Raw genomic sequence first — 21,909 nt, 5'->3', positions numbered from 1 at the left:
TAGATAGGTATCCAGCACAGCACATGTCCCCCAGTAGATAGGTAGCCAGCACAGCACATGTCCCCCAGTAGATAGGTAGCCAGCACAGAACATGTCATCTAGTAGATAGGTAGCCAGCACAGCACATGTTCCCCAGTAGATAGGTAGCCAGCACAGCACATGTCCCCAAGTAGATAGGTAGCCAGCACAGCACATGTCCCTCAGTAGAGAGGTAGCCAGCACAGCACATGTTCCCCAGTAGATAGGTAGCCAGAACAGCACATGTCCCTCAGTATATAGGTAGTCAGCACAGCACATGTCCCTCAGTAGAGAGGTAGCCAGCACAGAACATGTCCCTCAGTAGAGAGGTAGCCAGCACAGCACATGTTCCCCAGTAGATAGGTAGCCAGCACAGCACATGTCCCTCAGTAGAGAGGTAGCCAGCACAGCACATGTTCCCCAGTAGATAGGTAGCCAGCACAGCACATGTCCCTCAGTAGAGAGGTAGCCAGCACAGCACATGTTCCCCAGTAGATAGGTAGCCATCACAGCACATGTTCCTCAGTAGAGAGGTAGCCAGCACAGCACATGTCCCTCAGTATATAGGTAGCCAGCACAGCACATGTCCCTCAGTAGAGAGGTAGCCAGCACAGCACATGTCCCTCAGTAGAGAGGTAGCCAGCACAGCACATGTTCCCCAGTAGATAGGTAGCCAGCACAGCACATGTCCCTCAGTAGAGAGGTAGCCAGCACAGCACATGTTCCCCAGTAGATAGGTAGCCAGCACAGCACATGTCCCTCAGTAGATAGGTAGCCAGCACAGCACATGTCCCTCAGTAGATAGGTAGCCAGCACAGCACATGTCCCTCAGTAGAGAGGTAGCCAGCACAGCACATGTCCCTCAGTAGAGAGGTAGCCAGCACAGCACATGTTCCCCAGTAGATAGGTAGCCAGCACAGCACATGTCCCTCAGTAGAGAGGTAGCCAGCACAGCACATGTTCCCCAGTAGATAGGTAGCCAGCACAGCACATGTCCCCAAGTAGATAGGTAGCCAGCACAGCACATGTCCCTCAGTAGAGAGGTAGCCAGCACAGCACATGTTCCCCAGTAGATAGGTAGCCAGCACAGCACATGTCCCTCAGTATATAGGTAGTCAGCACAGCACATGTCCCTCAGTAGAGAGGTAGCCAGCACAGCACATGTCCCTCAGTAGAGAGGTAGCCAGCACAGCACATGTTCCCCAGTAGATAGGTAGCCAGCACAGCACATGTCCCTCAGTAGAGAGGTAGCCAGCACAGCACATGTTCCCCAGTAGATAGGTAGCCATCACAGCACATGTTCCTCAGTAGAGAGGTAGCCAGCACAGCACATGTCCCTCAGTATATAGGTAGCCAGCACAGCACATGTCCCTCAGTAGAGAGGTAGCCAGCACAGCACATGTCCCTCAGTATATAGGTAGCCAGCACAGCACATGTTCCTCAGTAGAGAGGTAGCCAGCACAGCACATGTCCCTCAGTAGAGAGGTAGTCAGGACAGCACATGTTCCCCAGTAGATAGGTAGCCAGCACAGCACATGTCCCTCAGTAGAGAGGTAGCCAGCACAGCACATGTTCCCCAGTAGATAGGTAGCCAGCACAGCACATGTCCCTCAGTAGATAGGTAGCCAGCACAGCACATGTCCCTCAGTAGATAGGTAGCCAGCACAGCACATGTCCCTCAGTAGAGAGGTAGCCAGCACAGCACATGTCCCTCAGTAGAGAGGTAGCCAGCACAGCACATGTTCCCCAGTAGATAGGTAGCCAGCACAGCACATGTCCCTCAGTAGAGAGGTAGCCAGCACAGCACATGTTCCCCAGTAGATAGGTAGCCAGCACAGCACATGTCCCTCAGTAGATAGGTAGCCAGCACAGCACATGTCCCTCAGTAGATAGGTAGCCAGCACAGCACATGTCCCCCAGTAGATAGGTAGCCAGCACAGCACATGTCCCCCAGTAGATAGTTCTGAGGCCTAAACCTTCTATATCTATGTACAGGTCTAATGTGATTTATTTATTGTGTATATTTGGTTACTTTGCTATTAGTGGAGTTTTCCATGTATGTTGTCTTTTTAAATTGTTTTGATTTAAGCTTTCTATTTTTTGGTCAGCGTTTCCCTATTTATATTGGTGTTCTAAGTGGCGTTATAATCCAATCCTTTGCCTGGGACACACTCATATGGGCACGTTAGTTGGCACACATGGGCAATCATACACTTATAGGGACACATTTGGATGGCACATATACGCTTTTGGCTGAACCTAACATGCACTACCATCATGTATTAAGGAAGTGCCATGTTATCTGACATCTCCCCTGTGGTGGTCCTGCAGGAGAGTTGAACCCCTGATTCCAGGTTCCCTAACAGGTTACACCTGATAGCTGGAGGTCCTCTTAAAAGTAACATTTTTAATCTAGTAAAGATTGTGGCTCACAAGGCACATGTTACATCTATGCTCTGACCTGTAATATGGATTTTACAATTCCGAATAAATGAATGGGTGCATTTTGTTATCTTCTCTGTTATTATTGGATTGTCCATCTGAGACTGGAGATCACAGCTGCGAGAGATTGAATGACTTCTGCTCTATCATTTCTACAACAATGGCAGCCGTATGACAGAACATTGTGCTATTGTACTTGTCCATGAAGTATGACCATACAATGTGAGATCAAACACTCGCTGGCTAAGATGAGCCTCCTACAGTCTGTATGTAACGATGTGTGACCTGTAATAACTGCACCTGAGACTAAAGGACCATTCAGAACTTTTTTTCTTCTAAAATTGGTCAACTTTTGTCCAGAAAGTCCGACCAAATGCTCCTTGGAAACTCATCCAAAGGTAGAAGATTTGTTGCACCTTGCTCGGGCTTGAAACAAAACAGATGATAAAGATATTTGGCTTTCTAAATACAGGGGCGTTACTAGCAGAGGATGGGCCCCAAAGCAGCATTCTGAATGAGGCCCCCTTCCCGCTTAAAAAAAAAAAATATATATATATATATATATATATATATGTGGGTTTATACACTCACCGGCCACTTTATTAGGTACACCTGTCCAACTGCTCGTTAACACTTAATTTCTAATCAGCCAATCACATGGCGGCAATCACATGGTCAAGACAATCTCCTGCAGTTCAAACCGAGCATCAGTATGGGGAAGAAAGGTGATTTGAGGCCTGTGAACGTGGCATGGTTGTTGGTGCCAGAAGGTCTGAGTATTTCAGAAACTGCTGATCTACTGGGATTTTCACGCACAACCATCTCTAGGGTTTACAGAGAATGGTCCGAAAAAGAAAAAACATCCAGTGAGCGGCAGTTCTGTGGGCGGAAATGCCTTGCTGATGCCAGAGGTCAGAGGAGAATGGGCAGACTGGTTCGAGCTGATAGAAAGGCAACAGTGACTCAAATCGCCACCCGTTACAACCAAGGTAGGCAGAAGAGCATCTCTGAACGCACAGTACGTCCAACTTTGAGGCAGATGGGCTACAGCAGCAGAAGACCACACCGCTTGCCACTCCTTTCAGCTAAGAACAGGAAACTGAGGCTACAATTTGCACAAGCTCATTGAAATTGGACAGTAGAAGATTGGAAAAACGTTGCCTGGTCGGATGATTCTCGATTTCTGCTGCGACATTCGGATGGTAGGGTCAGAATTTGGCGTCAACAACATGAAAGCATGGATCCATCCTGCCTTGTATCAACGGTTCAGGCTGGTGGTGGTGGTGTCATGGTGTCTTTGGGCCCCTTGGTACAACGCCACAGCCTACCTGAGTATTGTTGCTGACCATGTCCATCCCTTTATGAGCACAATGTACCCTGTAACATCTGATGGCTACTTTCAGCAGGATAATGCGCCATGTCATAAAGCTGGAATCATCTCAGACTGGTTTCTTGAACATGACAATGAGGACACTGGACTCAAATGGCCTCCACAGTCACCAGATCTCAATCCAATAGAGCATCTTTGGGATGTGGTGGAACGGGAGATTCGCATCATGGATGTGCAGCCGACAAATCTGCGGCAACTGTGTGATGCCATCATGTCAATATGGACCAAAATCTCTGAGGAGCTTCCAGCACCTTGTTGAATCTATGCCACGAAGAATTGAGGCAGTTCTGAAGGCAAAAGGGGGTCCAACCCGTTACTAGCATGGTGTACCTAATAAAGTGGCCGGTGAGTGTATATATATATTATGTTGTACAATGTGCAGCTTAATGTATAAAATTATTTCACTCTTTAGTGTATCAGGCTGGATGCCAGGGCCCCGTGAAACTGCGGGCCCCATAGCAGCTGCTATGGTTGCTACCACTGTAGTTACGCCCCCCTGTGTATATATATATATTTTTAACCCCACAAAGACAGGTGCAACTAGACTGTATAATAATAACACTGCCATGTATGGCAAGATACCAAGTCTACACAAGCAATTTACAGAGTATCATCAAAAGAGAATATTTTTTTTAGTATTTTTGAAGAGAATTACCAGAAAAGAATAGAACAATGACCAGAGACAGTAACAACCCCAGCGACACAGATGCGATATCTTCTTAAACTTGAGTTGTTCCTTTCTTTTTCCATCCAGCCCACACCAAAAGGATGAATTCTAAAGTTGCGTTCACACCTGGCTTTAATGCATACATTTTCAAATGCATCCACAGCGGCTGAGAAGAGGAGATTTGCCTAATTACATTGCTGTCAACATTGCATTTACCAAACTCTATGTGTTAATAATGCGTTAATTTGAAAACGCATGCGTTAAAGGGGGTTTTCCCACGAAGACATAACAATTTGCGTAAGGCATTAACAATTTGGCACACAAACCAAAAGGTTAAGAATGGACTCCACATTCAAGAAGGTGAAATAGAACTCTAATTGTGTGCCAAAAACTACGCCAAAAAATGCGTCGGAAAAATATAAGCATCAGAAAAGTGACGGATTGACAAGCGGCTACAGAATTTTGCGCCAAAAAAAGAACAAGTCGTGAGTGTTGGTAAACTGCCAAAATAGTGGTGCCGACAATTGATAAACAAGCGGTGCAGCAGAAAGTAAAATTTCAACCAGTTTAAATGCCCCCCCCTCCCTCTAAACATTGCACATCTTTGGTGATCTCAGTCATCTTCCCCTACTGAGGCACCCTATGGTCACGCTGCTTGGTATGGGGACCGGAGGGCTGTTCTGCAGCCTGGCAGGTCTCCAGCAGGGGGTGTGTGCAAGAAATATGGAGGGAGAGGCTGATGTACTGGCTCTCCCTGGGGCAACCCCTGAGTTTCTGTAGGATGAGTCCCTGGGTAATGGATGGGGAAGCCCGTGGTGGTAACAGCCGTATCCAGGGATCAGACGGAGGCAACGTTGTGCAAATCAACTTACAGTTCTTTATTCAACAGCAGGCAACGGCCAAACAATTAACAGCAACTTTAGCAGCAGATTTGGCAAGCTGGAAGAGTCATGGAGAGCCAGTCCACAGGAAGGTTACATATAGCCTGTTAGTAGCTTCAGGCTGGGCTGGTAGAAATGAAGCTGAGTCTTGGTGATGGATCTCAGCTCTGGGCTTAAATCAATGGACTTGCACTGGGTGCTAGGCAATGGCCTGAGGCACCTGTGGTTCCTGTTATTTGGACACTGGCTGTGGCAGCACTGACCTGTGCTGCTCACTCTCACTAGACTTAACGCCAAGATGGAGTCTCTTACTCTCCTGCTCAGACAGACAGACCATGTGCTTCCGCCCACCAGGGGTTTATATACTCCCCTGGTCAGGTGGTAGCACTTCTCCAATCAGTTTCCAGCTTGCCTTACAAGAACATCATTGGACAGTAACATCTCACAGTGTTAACTCTTGCCTTACCAGGCAGTGGCTACAATTACTAAGTTCTCCAGTACTTAGAGACCGCCTAGAGAGGTTATCAGTCTCCCTAACAGCTTCTGACATGGAGAGGGCGCTATTCGCAACTACCAGTTTGCCTATGCATTGGCAGGGGTGTTGCACAGGTCTGGTGACACAGTGGATCCACATGCTACATTTCTTTATACCATGGCTCCCTATAGCATCACACATCTATACTCCAGAACAAAGCACTAAATTGAGTCAGATTCCCTGAATTTATCTGTGATCTTAGCATATAAGGAGGAACCTGCAGATCGGTGGTGGTCTGACCGCAGGAAGGAGTTCCCTGGTACTTCCGAATGAATAGCTATGTCCAGCAGACACACAGAGAATAAATGAGTGTCTGAGACGAGCTACTCCATTAATTTGGGGGTACCAAGGATTCCCATGTCTTATCATCTGGGTGGGTTCAAATTTTCAGACCTACATCAACATCAATCGGTAAGTTACCAGAATGTCCCTTTTATTATTACACGGACTGAAAAGACTTGGGAGTAGTAAACTTTACCCATTAAAATCAACCGTTAAGGCCCTTTAGTTAAGGCACATGAAAAAAACATACCCGTAAAATTATCCCAATAAACCTTAAAAAACTAACAATAACCATAAGAAGGATGACACAAGACTTCCTGTTGGGCAGAAAAGGTCACAGCTATATATTACTGGTAAAACATAACAGTATCAAATTTAACCACAATACCATTTCTATGGAAAAACCACAGCTGTCCAAAAGGGTTTACTCAACCGGACTCCCGAACCAGACTGGGAGGTAGTAAACATTACCCATTTAACTCCACATTAAAGCACTTTAGTTAGGATACATAATCCTACCCGTAACATTAACCCCATCAACCAAAATTAACTAAACATAACTAAGAAATGATGACACGAGACTTCCTGTTGGGCAGAAAAGGTCACAGCTATGTATTGCTGATAAACTCAATTATTATTATTTTAATATTCCCAAAAATCAACGGCAATTTCTGTTCATTTCTTTGGAAACCATAGCTGTCCGAAGCGGTTTGCTCATCCGGACTCCCGAACCAGAAACTTCGACTTCTGGGCAAAATCCACATCAATTCTCTTTTCCGCCAGCTCTGATTTAAGATGATCACTGAAAAACAATTATTATTTCTTTAATATTCTTAAAATTAACCACAATCTCCGTCAATCTCTTTGAAAACCATTGCTGCCCGAAGCGGTTTGCTCAGCCGGACTCCCGAACCAGCACTTCGACTTCTGGGCAAAATCCACATCAATTCTCATTTCCGCCAGTTGAGACTTGAGATGATCACTGAAAAACCGAAAACAGCAAAATACCAAATCCAACTAACAGTAGGGAGGGAGGGACAGCTTGAAGATGGTGCGGGCAAGAGGAAGTGCAGGCCCAGTACCCGTCCTATAAAGGCTCAGCTATGGGAGGGGCAGAGCAGCAGCAGGGAGGAGAAGGGGCAAATACCACCCCTATTTAAAGTGCAAACGTCCCATGTAATAAATTGCAACACCAGGACACCCCCAGTCCGTGGGCACCTTCCTTATACAGTCGGGGGCACCCTTCAGCACTATGACTTCTGGGCAAAATCCACATTCATTATACTTTCTGCCACCTGTGACTTGAGATACTGAAAAACATAAAATATTAAAACACACAAAACGAGTAACAGTAGGGAGGGACAGCTTGAAATGGCGTGGGCAAGAGGAAGTGCATGCCCGGTGCTCTCACCTAAACAGGTTCAGCTATGGGAAGGGTTGTGCAGCAGCAGGGAGAAGAAAGGAGCACAACTAACACCCCCTTTTGAAGTGCAAGCACCCCAACTCACAAATATATAAACCGGGACACCCCCCAGTCCATGGGCACCCTTCATACTTTTGTATGTCATTTTTGTATTTTGTTACAGAATCAACACTGAAAAAAGTTTAATGAGACCAAAGTGTTTAGTAACATCTCACTGGCCACAGACTAATAGATTGCCCTTCGTACTCTCCGTTCCCGGATAATTACATTTCAGTCAAATACGGATTGTAGATATTTGTGAGAGCCATGAAATTCTTCATCTCGGTTATTGAAGTGGAACACTGGCATGGAAATGTATGATTGCTTCTCCTATGAAACTGGATTGTGCTCTTTTAATTTTCTATATGAGCACATTAATTATAGTAATGATCGTCCTGAGCACACGACCTGCTAGATTGATATCAGCTGAGGAACAATAAAAACACATTGGGGCTCATTTACTTAGGGTCGCGGATTGCACTTTCGTCGGACTGTGTGCCTTTTTCGGGGATAACATAGCTTGCATGGGTATTTAAGTAGTGCCTGCACTGGGATTTTGGCGCACACGATCGGCTTTTGGCGCAGCTGCGCTGGCTTCCATGCGACACAAATTGGGGGGCATGCTATCAGACGATCCGACTGATTCGGACCGAGCGCGGGATTTAACAAATTGTGTTGCAAGCCTATGCACTTACATGCACCACTAAATAGATGAACTCCGGTGGACCTGAGCGGGGAAGCAACACATGCAGGATAACGGGTGCATGATCTTTTTGAATCGCGGCTTAGTGCATTATCATCAGACAATGCACTTTCAGTGCAGGGGGCTCCAGATCTATTAACCCCTTAAGGACGCAGCCATTTTACAGCTTAAGGCTCAGCCCGATTTTTTGGATTCTGACTTGCTTCGCTTTATATGGTTATAACTTTTGAACACTGTTACTTATCAAAACGATTCTGAGATTGTTTTTTCCCCACATGTTGTACTTCATTTTAGTGGTAAATTTTGGCAGATAAGTTTTGCGTTTATTTACAAAAAAAAGAAAATATGATAAATTTTTTGAAAAATTTGCCATTTTCGAAATTCTAAATCATTGCGTTTTCAGGCAGATAGATTTACCACCTAAATAAGTTGCTGAATAACATTTCCCATTTGTCTACTTTACATTTTCATAATTTCTGATATGTCTGGATAATTTATTTTGATGTCACGCGGCTTACAAATAGAATAGCGCTTTTCCGGATTTTCAGAATTGACTATTTTGGGGATAAATACAGTTTTGAATGAAATTTTACATATTTAGCATCAAAACCCCCTATATAATCTACCCATTTTCAAATCTGCACCCCTCAAGCTATCAGAAACAGCTTTTACGAAGATTGTTAACCCCTTGAGATCTTCATAGTAATTGAATCAAAATGGAGGTGAAATTTAGAATGGTCATACTGTTCCCTTATACGTTCATTTAGCACTAAAATTTACACATTTCCAAAATATAAAAAGAGAAAACCCACCATACAATTTGTTCTGCAATTTCTCCTGAGTACAAAGACCCCCCACATGTGGCTGTGACTTGTTTTATGGGGGCACAGCGAGGCGCAGAAGGGAAGGAGGGCGCTGCAGCTGCCAGGATTTTAGTTTCCTCATTGGCCCCTTTTGAAGGCTATAAAATTTTCGCTTTTGCGCTATTTGGGCCATGTGACGGCATTTTTTTTGCGGGATGAGATGCTTTTTCCATTGTTACCATTTTGGGGTTGGTATCACCTATTGTTGAAAATTTAGGAACTTTTTTTGAGGGCAGGAGTAGAAAAGCATCAATTCTGTACTGGATTTTTGACTTTTTTTTTTTTGGTGTTCACCGTATAGACTAATAATCATGTTAGCTTTATTCTATGGGTTGATACGATTACGGGGATACCAGACATGAATATATTTTCTTACGTTTTACTAAATTTGTCAAACAAAACCCTAATGTGGGGAAAAATCTATCATTTTTGTATTGCCGTCTTCCAAGTGGCATAACTTTGTTACGTTTTTGGCTACGGAGCTGGTTGATGGCTTGTTTTTTGCGGGACATGTTGTACTTTGCACCAGTATCATGTCTGAGTACATATGGTTTTTTGGTCGCATTTTATAGCATTTTTTGTGGGATTGAAAAGGTAAAAATCATAATTTTTGGAGGGTTTATAACAGTTTTTTTTTACGGCGTTTATCGTGGGGGTTCAATAATGATTTACTTTTATTCTACGGGTTGTTACGGACGCGGTGATACTATATATGTGGGGTTTGTGTTATGATTTAGACTTTTTTTTTGAGTTATATGTCTCTTTATATGTTTTGGGGGTTTGGGGCATTTTTAGTGATTTATTTTTATTGAATAACTTTTTTTTTTACTTTTTCACTTTTATACCATGGGATATGAACAAGCAATCATCTGATTGCTTGTTCATGATAATATTCTGCAATACTCATGTATTGCAGAGTATTATCAGTGTCAGCCTATACACTTGCATAGGCTGGCACTTTGCCAGTAAGATGACGTCACAGACGCCATCTTACTGGCAATTCTTGCAAGTAACTCTGGGGTCCAGATCGGACCCCAGAGTTACTATAGCAACGATCGGCGCCCCCCGAAAACTGTTCGGGGGGGCCGATCGTGGGGGAAAGACCCCCCAGATACTTGTTAGATGCCGCGGTCGCGCTGACCGCGGCATCTAAAGGGTTAAGCACCCGCGATCGGAGACAACTCCGATCGCGGGTGTTACACTGGGGTGCCGGCTATTAGTTACAGCCGGCACACCGTGTTTCCCGATGCCGGTCCGCCGCGGAGCGTGAAGGGGTTAAAACTGGCGCTCAGTCTTCATGAATCTGGTGCCCCCTGCACTGCTCTGGAAGTGTGCGCCATTTTTTTCTTGGTGGACTGTGTTCATTAGTGATGGGAATTCTGGCTCTTCTTTGTGATCTGGCTCATTAAGCTCCTGAATGGCTCCCTATTAAATATATAATAGGGAGCCACAGGCCAGACCACTGCAGTTTTAACCCCTAATTATCGGGTTAAAGGGGGCGTGGTGAGCCATTTAGGGGCAGGGTTTAGCGAGCAATCGGCTCACTAAGGTGATCTGGCTCAGGTCGTTCATGCGAATGAGCCAGCTCTTTGTGCCGGCTCGTTCGCGAATGACCCATCACTATTGTTCATGCTGCAGAATTGTGGGGCACGTCAGTAATAAATGTGGCGCAAAAGCCGACTAAGCAGTAACAGTCCCTTTAAGTGCACATTTTTGAATATGTGAATACACAGAATTTTTGAATACACTTTATGAATATATGTGCACGTAGTTTGCACATTCTTTTCAGGGCCACTGATGCAAGATTATAGAACATATATGTTCTTTATGTGCTGGTTGGCCAACTTCTTGGTGGGACATAGGATGACGGCTAATTGTTCTAGAGAGCCTCAAATATGGAATGATATGCTATAGCTAATAGCATTGTCCTCGCCCAAATCTCTAATTACCCTGGTCACACAGCAAAGATCATACTGGACAGATCATCTTTAAGAGAAAATATGAATATATTACCTGTATAAGGTGCCCTGCATGATGCCAGTTTTACTTGTGGGGTGATTCAAGAACTGGTAGATTCCCTTTAAGGCAAGTTGTGGTAAAAGATGACATACAGGGTGAGGGTGAACTTCTTGAACTCTTATTAAATATGCAAATCCGACAAAAATTCAAACTGTTATTGGAATAAGAGAAACGGACCTTAACCCCTTATCACCGACACTAGTTTTCAGCTCAATGACCAGACTCGATTTTTCAAATCTGACATGTCTCACAATAATTGGTTATAACTTCGGAACGCTTTAACATATCCTGGTGATTTTAAGAATGTTTTCTCGTGATACATTGTACTGCATGTTAGTTATAAAATTTAAGTGATAAGTTTTGCAATTTGTTCTGAAAAAAAGTGAAAATTTGGCAAAAGTTTGTAAAAATTCTTCATTTTCCAAGTTTGAAATGTTCTGCTATCCGGACAGGAAGTAAAACTACCCCAAAAGCTTGATAAATTACATTTACGGAATGTCTGCTTTATGTTGGGATGATATTTTATGCTTCCGGTCATTTTTCTAGGATGTTATGAGGTGCAGAACTTTAGGTGCGATTTTTCTCACTTTAATGAAAATTGCCAAAATTTACATTTTGAGGGACAGCTCAGCTTTCAAGTGACTTTGTAAGGCCTAAATAATAGTAACACCCCATAAACAGGGGCGCACCTACCATGAGGCGAGTTGAGAAACTCGCCTCAGGCGGCACCGCCTCCTGGTGGACAGTGAGGCGGCATCAGGCAGGTCACTCACCGCAGCTCGGCCCCTTCTGTCTGCGGCCGCCTTCTGACCCTCCTCTCCCGGACCCCCGGCTCGCCTCTCCAGTCCGTGGTCCGCCCCCCTCCCTCTCTGCCTCTGGCCGGCCGACGTCTCCCATTTGAGGCCCGCCTCCCCTGTCCCCGACCACCCGCCTCATGGATCCGCGGGCCGCCCACCTCTCCCGCCATTTCCGGCCGCCCGCCTCACACCTCCGCGGCCTGCTCACGTCTCCCGGCCACCCGCTTCACCCATCCACGGCCCGCCACTCCTGGCCGCCCGCCTCCACGGCCCGGCCGCCTGCTTCAATTGTCCGCGGCCCAGCCGCCGGGCTCACACCTGCGCAGCCCGCCAGTGTCTCCCGGGCGCACGGTTCACTCGTGCGCAGCCCGCCACTCCCAGCCACCCGCCTCCGCGGCTCGCCCGCTTCTCCCAGCCGCCCGCTTCAAGCCTCCTCGGCCCACAACTCCCGGCAGTCAGCCTCATGCCTCCGTGGCCCGCCCGACTCTCCCGGCCGCCTGCTTCACCCGTCCGCGGCCGCCGTCATGGTAAGTATGTATTTATTATATCCTAAGATGCATCTAAATTTACATGTGTATACATATGTATACACATATATATACACACACATGTATATTTATATGCATCTCTGTATACATGTACATACTGTACGGTGAGTGTGTGTGTTTGTATACTGTATGACTGTATATAAGTGTGTGTATACTGTATGTGTGTGGTGAGTGTGTGTATATGCATGCTATATGAGTATAGATGCTGTATATATGTGTACAAGCTGTATGAGTGTGTGTGTGTATACTGTGTGTGTATATATATATATATATATATATATATATATATAGCGGCTCGCTGTATGTATTGTATGGTATATGGCGGCACAATGTGTGTATTTTATATAACATGGCGGCATGCCAATACATACAATATACATATAATACATACAGCATACCGCCATATAGTATATAATACATACAGCATACCGCTGTATGTATTATATGGTATATGGAGGCACGCTGTATGTATTATATGGTATATGGAGGCACGCTGTATGTATTATATGGTATATGGCGGCACGCTGTATGTATTGTATGGTATATGGCAGCACGCTGTATTATTATATGGTATATGGCTGCACAATGTATGTATTATATGGTATATGGAGGCACACTGTATGGATTATATGGTATATGGCGGCACACTGTATGTATTATATGGTATATGGCGGCACACTGTATGTATTATATGGTATATGGGGGCACGCTGTATGTATTATATGGTATATGGCGGCACGCTGTATGTATTATATGGTATATGGGGGCACGCTGTATGTATTATATGGTATATGGCGGCACGCTGTATGTATTATATGGTATATGGCGGCACGCTGTATGTATTATATGGTATATGGGGGCACACTGTATGTATTATATGGTATATGGAGGCACACTGTATGGATTATATGGTATATGGCGGCACCCTGTATGTATTATATGGTATATGGCGGCACGCTGTATGTATTGTATGGTATATGGCAGCACGCTGTATTATTATATGGTATATGGCTGCACAATGTATGTATTATATGGTATATGGAGGCACGCTGTATGTATTATATGGTATATGGGGGCACGCTGTATGTATTATAAGGTATATGGCGGCACACTGTATGGATTATATGGTATATAGGGGCACACTGTATGTATTATATGGTATATGGGGGCACGCTGTATGTATTATAAGGTATATGGCGGCACACTGTATGGATTATATGGTATATGGCGGCACACTGTATGTATTATATGGTATATGGCGGCACACTGTATGTATTATATGGTATATGGGGGCACGCTGTATGTATTATATGGTATATGGCGGCACGCTGTATGTATTATATGGTATATGGGGGCATGCTGTATGTATTATATGGTATATGGCGGCACGCTGTATGTATTATATGGTATATGGAGGCACACTGTATCGATTATATGGTATATGGCGGCACCCTGTATGTATTATATGGTATATGGCGGCACGCTGTATGTATTGTATGGTATATGGCGGCACGCTGTATGTTTTATATGGTTTATGGCGGCACGCTGTATGTATTATATGGTATATGGCGGCATGCTGTATGTATTATATGGTATATGGCGGCACACTGTATGTATTATATGGTATATGGCGGCACGCTGTATGTATTATATGGTATATGGAGGCATGCTGTATGTATTATATGGTATATGGGGGCACACTGTATGTATTATATGGTATATGGCGGCACGCTGTATGTATTATATGGTATATGGCTGCACATTGTATGTATTATATGGTATACGGTGGCACACTGGATCTATTATATATTACATGGAGGACGCTGGATGTATTTTATAATATATGGTGGCATGATGTATTGATTCTTGTATGTATTTTGTTCTATATGGTAGCTCACTGTGATTATTATATAGTACACGGTGGGATGCTCTATGTATTTTGCATAGCTTTATTTTCAAATTAAACCAATATGATTTGGGTCTGGTCCTGACACTCCTTGATGTAATACATATATGGAGTGGGGGGGGGGGGGGGGGCGTCTTTTTATAGCTTGCCTCAGGCAGCAGAAAGGCTGGGTTCACCCCTGCCCATAAATGACCCCACTATAGAAACTTTACCCCTCCAGTTATGTAAAAAAACTTCTATTAAGTCCATTAACCCTTTAAGTGTTTCACATGGGTTAAAACAATATGGACCTGCGATTTAGAAACTATGGAATTTTTTGGGAAAATACATTCATTTAGGCCAAACTGACAGTTTCAGAATAAATTAAATGATGAAACGCTCTGCAACGTTTGATGCCCAATTCCTCCCGAGTTTACTGATACCCCATATGTGGTGGTGACTGCTGTACGGGCGCACGGCCGAGTATAGAATGAATGGAGGCGCCATTCACAGCAGATTTGTATTGTCACATTGTACGACCTATACATTTTTATTTTTTTTGGTAATGCAGACATATGAGGACTTATTTTTTACGGGATAAGATAAAATGTATAGATAATTCATTTTGGGGGTCTATAACTTAATCATGAGATTTTATTAACTATTTCAAGGGGGACACAAACAAAATCATCAGTTTTTATTTTGGATTTTTAGCATTTTCTTCCCCCGCTCACCGTAACGTAAAAATAATATTTTATCTTTATTCTCTGGTTCACTACGATTACGGTGATACCTCATTTATGTAGTTTTTCTTATCTTTGCTCAATTTTCCTGAGCAAAACCAATATTGGAGAATATCGCATTGTTTTTACTATTGACAACTTTTCAGGGCCATAACTTCTGTATTTTTCTGTTGTCAGATCTGGTTGAGGGCTTATTTTTTGCGAAAAGACTTGTTCTTTTCAGTCGTATCATATTAGGGAACATAACTTTTTTTGATCACTTTTTAGATCATTTTTTGTGATGGTGTTTGATGAAAAATTGTATATTACGGGAAGTTTTTCGAGTTTTTTTTTTCTACGTCGTTCACCGAGCGGGTTCAATATGGATTTAGATTTATTGTACAGATTGATACGAACGTGGTGATACCAAATATGTACTTTTTTTGTGTTTTATATACTTTATTTGCATTTCATGTGTAACTGGGGAGATTATGGGACTTTTATTTTATTTATTTATTTATTTAATTATATAATAAAATGATTTCATCTTTTTTTTTTTTACTTTTTTACATTTTCTACTTCTTGGCTTCAACAAACGATCGTCCGATCGCTTATTCAAGCCTTTACACTGCAATACACTTGTATTGCAGTGTATAGCGAAAGTAACTGAGCATGCTGCGCATGCTCAGTTACTTACAGCCGGGTTCTGCCAGGAAGGCAGAACCCGGCGGGTAGAGGAGCCGGAAGCCCTGGATCACTCGCCGTACCCGGGGGCAGCAGCAGGACCGATCGGCTCCCCCGGTAAGCACACCGGGGGGGTCCGATCCACGGGGGACACACTTGCACGCCGCGGTCATGCTTTACCACGGCGTGTAAGGGGTTAAACACCCGGGATCTGAGTTTTTCCGATCCCGGGTGTTAGTGCTGGGTCTGGGCTGTAAGATCACAGCCCGACACCGGCACTTGCAGGACCCGGTGTCCCAAAATCCGCCGTAGAAAGGCGTACGCGTCAGAAGAAGTACCCTTAATGACCGCCGTAAAAAGACGATACGGCGCTCATTAAGGGGTTAAATAGAGAAAAACTGTGAACCAAGCAATAGAACAACAAGTTTTTGAGGGACATCATAAAAGAGGCTTCAGTATTCCAGTGACACAACTCATAGTTCATGTGAACTCCAGCCATGATATAATGCACGTTCTGTGCCCTGTGTGGGAATGTAAAAACTTAATTAGAAAATTAGATCAAACTAAATTAACCAGCAGTGAGCCGCCACATGTCTGACCGTTGGATCAAATCTTCCACACATGGTCCTGACCGACAAAAATGGCTGACGCCTTGAGTATGGTAATAGATAGGGGTAAAGTGAAATAAAAAAAATGGGGTACAGATATTACACCAGGATACTACACAGGGCACCGTCCATAAGTTTGTCTCGGGTAAATTTATTTGTTAATAGCTGGTTTCTTACTAAAGTATATCACATTTTTCAAATAAACTGCAGATAAAAATTACTGCTTATGCTACTTCCTCTCAGCCATATTAGCAAATATCTCTATCACCATTTCCAGTCAGTCCGATATTTCTGCCATTACTTCCAGTTAGACATATCATCTGATCGTTGTCACTACTTTCTCTCGCCATATTTTCTGAAATCTCTCTCACTACTTCCTGTCAGCCATTTTAGCGAATATCCATGTCACTACTTCCTGTCAGCCATATTAGTGCAAATCTCTGGTACTACTTTCTGTCAGGCATTTTATCCGAAATCTGTGTGGCAACTTTCTGTCAGCCATATAAGCTGACACATCAGTCATCAGTTCCTGTCAGCCATATTATCTGATATTTCTGTCACTACTTCCTGTCAGCCATTTTAGTGAATATCCCTGTCACTACTTCCTTTCACCCATATTAGCAAATAACTCTGTCCCTACTTCCTGTCGTATTCCTGCCATCAGCTGACACATCAGTCATCGGTTCCTTTAAGCCATATTATGTCATATCTTTGTCACTACTTCCTGTCACCCATATTATCTGATATCTGTCACCACTTCCCGTCAACCATATTTTCTAACATCTGTCACCCTTTCGTGTCAGCCATATTTTCTAACATCTCTGACGCTACTTTCTGTCAGCCATTTTAGCAAATATCTCTGTCACTACTTCCTGTCAACCATATAAGCAAATATCTGTCTCACTACTTCCGGTCAGCCATATTTGTGAGGCATTTTAGCCTACATCTTTGTGGATACTTTCTGTCAGCCATATTAACTGACACATCAGTCATCGGTTCTTGTCAGCCATATTATCTCTGTCACTACTTGCGGTCACCCATATTACCTGATATCTGTCACAACTTCCTGTCAGCCATTTTTTCTAACATCTCTGTTACTACTTTCTGTCAGCCATATTAGATGATATCTCTGTCACAAATTCCTGTCTAGCATATTCGCAGTTATCTCTATTACTTTGTCACAGCCATAATATGTCTCTCAATGCTTTCCGTTAACCTGTATGGAAGAAATGGGCCATTGTACATGGGGGAACTGTCTAATGGGGGGTTGGTTTTACATTTTTGAGGGGTTTATGTTCCTCAAAATTTATTTATTCTTGATTGTGGGTGTCTACATCTCTTGGAAGGTCAAGGTGAAAGTATTGAGAACATTTAGGAAAAAAATAATTTGAGGGGGTTAATATAGTGAGACATGTGGATTGGTGCCAGTGTTCATTCCTATTCTTCACTATGTGTTGGCAGATAAAAAATGGGCTCCCAAGTGCCAAGCATCATGTCTTTCACTAAAATAAGGTACATTGCCAATCTCCAATGAGATTTTTATATGTCTCATTCTTATCCTAAGTATAGCCGGAATATTATATAGACTCCACAACCATAGAAATGTCATTGTTATTCCTACTTTAAGGGGATCTCCATCCACAATACATTACTTGATGAAGTTAGCCAATAGTTGATCCTAAGATTGTACATCTCAGAGTCTTAAAGAAACTTATTTGAGGCAGAGATACAGTCCATTATTTTAGCCAAACATCCTGGTCAGGGTAGATGAGCTTGTTGGCATCCTTTCTTTATTTGAGCTCAGTTTAGGACAAGTAAATTCCCCTAAATTATTTGTAGCCCATACCTTTGTCGGTAACATAAGTGCCAAACATTGACAAGGGGTTAAAAACTTAAATTCTACTAAAAAAGGCTAGTCCAGGATTGGGAAACATGGCTGCTTTGTCGCTTTCCATCAGCGGTTTGCTTCTGGTATAGCAGCATTTAATGGGATAACTGCAATACCTCCACAAAGCCTATGGAGAGGTGTGGTAATATTTTTGTTAAAATAATAAAAAAAAAAATCTTTTATTAGTTGCATTCAGCCAAATTTATACACTGGGCCCTCAATAACAGAAGCAACTGCCCAACAATGTCATCATCTAACAGTCCTGTGTGTAGCCAGTAGAGGGCCCTCCGCCTTCTTACATGACCTGTGCAGTAAGGAAAGAATGCTGAAGACATCAATTACAAAAATTAAAAAAAAGTTTTTTTTGCATGTTATGTTTTAGCGTTTTATCAATCATACTCTTTCCTAAGCTGGTGACAACCATGCACTACCAATCACACACACAGTAGAAATGTGCAAAGTAGCAGCAGTAGTGGCATGTCACTTTAAATAACATTAGGTAATCCTGTGACTCACTGTGAGATCCATATTTATGCTTTAGGCAGTGAACAAAATTGAAAAGGACAAAAACGAATCTGTGTCTATTTAAAGGGCGTAAAGTATCATCTGACTCTTTCAAAATAACCAACAAAAACCCAGCTACCGAATAGTGACAAATCGCAGCTGTACAGATATTTAGCTAAAATCCTCTAATTACCTTTTCAATTGATCTGAATTTTAATTTGTCTCTTATGATGTTATAGAGCAGGAGCTGAGCAGATTGTACATAGTGTCCTATTTGCAGGCAGCATGTTATAGAGCAGAACAGATTGTATATAGTGTCCTATCTACAGGCAGCATGTTATAGAGCAGGAGAAGCTGAGCAGATCGTACATAGTGTCCTATCTGCAGGCAGCATGTTATAGAGCAGGAGGAGCTGAGCAGATTGTACATAGTGTCCTATCTGCAGGCAGCATGTTATAGAGCAGGAGGAGAGGAGCAGATTGTACATAGTGTCCTATCTGCAGGCAGCATGTTATAGAGCAGGAGGAGCTGAGCAGATTGTACATAGTATCCTATCTGCAGGCAGCATGTTATAGAGCAGGAGGAGCTGAGCAGATTGCACATAGTGTCCTATCAGATATAGTTTTGAACTTAAATAACTGTACTAGTTTTGGCGAAAAGTGGAGAGAGCAGTAACGGACTTCTATTCAAGTACAGAGAAATAACGCATTGTGTCATTGATGGAGCCGCTTTTACATTCTTCCTCTTTATGCTCAGAGGTCAAAGAAGAGGAGGGTTTGTATTTATCTAATCTCAGTATTTTGGAGACTTAAAAAAAGAAAAAAAAAATCAAACAAAATATAAAAATTATTATTCCTGGCTTTGTTCCCCGTAACATAAAATAAAGGCTAAATGGCAAATCAACACTGTTTTTGCCATTTTGCAACCCCAAATAAGAGGAATAAAAGCTGTCAAAAGCTCCCAAAAATGGTAGAAATTAAAACAAAAGCTGACCCCACCTTAACCTATACACCAAAGCATGAATCAGAATCTATTAAAACCTAAAAGAAACCCATATAAATCTGTTATCCCAGTGATTGTACCAACCCAAAGAATAAAGGGAACGAGCAGTGAAAGCCGTAAGAACAGGGCCCACAAGAAAATGGCGCAAATTTCACTACATTTGGAAGTTTTTTCCAGCTTCCCAGTACATGACATGGAATATAAACTACCGTCACTATGTAGCACAATTTGTTACGCAGAAAAAAAACTCCGGTCATACAGTTCTGTACACAGAAAACTAAAAAAACATTATGGACTTTTAAAGGAGGGGAGCAAAACATGGAAAAGCAGAAATGAAAACGGGCTGCTTCAAGAAGTGGTTAAAGGGGTTGTCCCCTTTCAGAAAATCATGGATATGTTTTGTGTAAGGAAAAGTTATACAATTTTCCAATATACTTTCTGCATCAAATCCATATAGGATTTCTATTTCTAGATCTCTGCTTGCTGTTATTCTATAGAAAGCTTCTAAGTTTACTTCCAGTGAATAGAAATCTGTCCGTGCACAGCCATCACATGACCATAGACCAATTTCTATCCACATGAAGTAAACATAGTGGATTTCTATTGCAGGACAGCAAGCAGAGATCTAGAAAACAGTGAGGAATTGATACAGAAAGTATATTGGAAAATTGTATAACTTTTCATTTCAGAAACCATATCAATTATTTGCTTAAAGTGGACGACCCCTTTAAGTAAAAAAAATCATTGTTTAATGCACATTAGAAGCTTTCCTCATAGACATAAAAGGGGGAAGGGTGGCCTGGGGGCAGTACCTGCATTCACCATAGGGGGTATTTACACCCAGCAATAAAGGTAATGCCATAAAGTGTCAGGATATTCGGGTAATATATACCCTAATAAAGGAGATGTCCCCCTTTTAACTATTATAAGATCTAGAAGAGGGTCCCATCTTCTTCATATAAATGGTGAGAAGTTTCTGGGTATCTGCACATATTACCTGAACAGCAACGTAATACAGTAGCACACACGTGAATAAAATGTAGCAGGCAGAGGTGCTACAGTCTCTAGCTGCCCATGTGGTGCTCTGGCAACTCATCATAGAGATTGATGACCCTACGGAGACGGAAAATCTTAATAGGGGTTGTCTGGTTTCATTATTTTTAGACCACCTACAGCCAGTAGTGTAAAGTTGTATAAAAAGTTAGCTGGCTATAGTAGGCACACCCCAACGATGTAGCAGCACCGTTGAGCTGGAACATAGCACCAGAGAGGAAAGAATTACTTCTTTTTATAGCTTATGTCCATCTGAAGCCAATAGTTAAATATTTTTGCTAAAAAAGTACCCGAATCTTATAGTCCAAAGTCAGGAGGATCCAGTACTATCAGACCATCCAGACATGGAGATCGGTGAATCGCTGACAAAGCTTTTCACCCAATCTCTGAGAGAGCAAAATCTCAGCACTGCACTCCCTTCTCCCAGACCATCCCAACATGAATAACGCCAGCAGGACCTTAGATTTATGTCAGAAGCATGGGACTGAGCACATGCATCAGCCGTGTAAGGTCCTTGACGCCTTTCATGCTCCAAACTCCTCATCTATTCTCGATTAAACCGCTATCTCTCTGCCAACTCCCTCCTTGACCCCCTACAATCTGGTTTCCGCACTATGCTCCCCACTGAAACTGCCCTTTCTAAAGTCTCCAATGATCTCCTCACTGCTAAATCCAAAAAGGTGACTATTCTCTCCTCGTTCTTCTGGATCTCTCGGCAGCGTCTGATACTGTGGACCACCAGCTCCTCCACAGGAGGCTTCGGTGCATTGGCCTGAAGGACACTGCACTCTCTGACCGCACCTCCGGTATCTCCTTCTCATCTTCCTCTCAGTGTCAGGGTTCATCAGTTTCCACCAACCCATCTCTGACCTCTCAGACTGTGGGATCCCTATAACCCAGAGGCAGCAGGCCCGCTGTCTTGGGGTTGTGCTGGACTCTGACCTCGCCTTTGCACC

This window comes from Engystomops pustulosus, chromosome 1 (genome assembly GCF_040894005.1).
Source record: "Engystomops pustulosus chromosome 1, aEngPut4.maternal, whole genome shotgun sequence".
Taxonomy (NCBI): domain Eukaryota; kingdom Metazoa; phylum Chordata; class Amphibia; order Anura; family Leptodactylidae; genus Engystomops; species Engystomops pustulosus.
Note: the sequence above shows the minus strand (reverse complement) of the source record.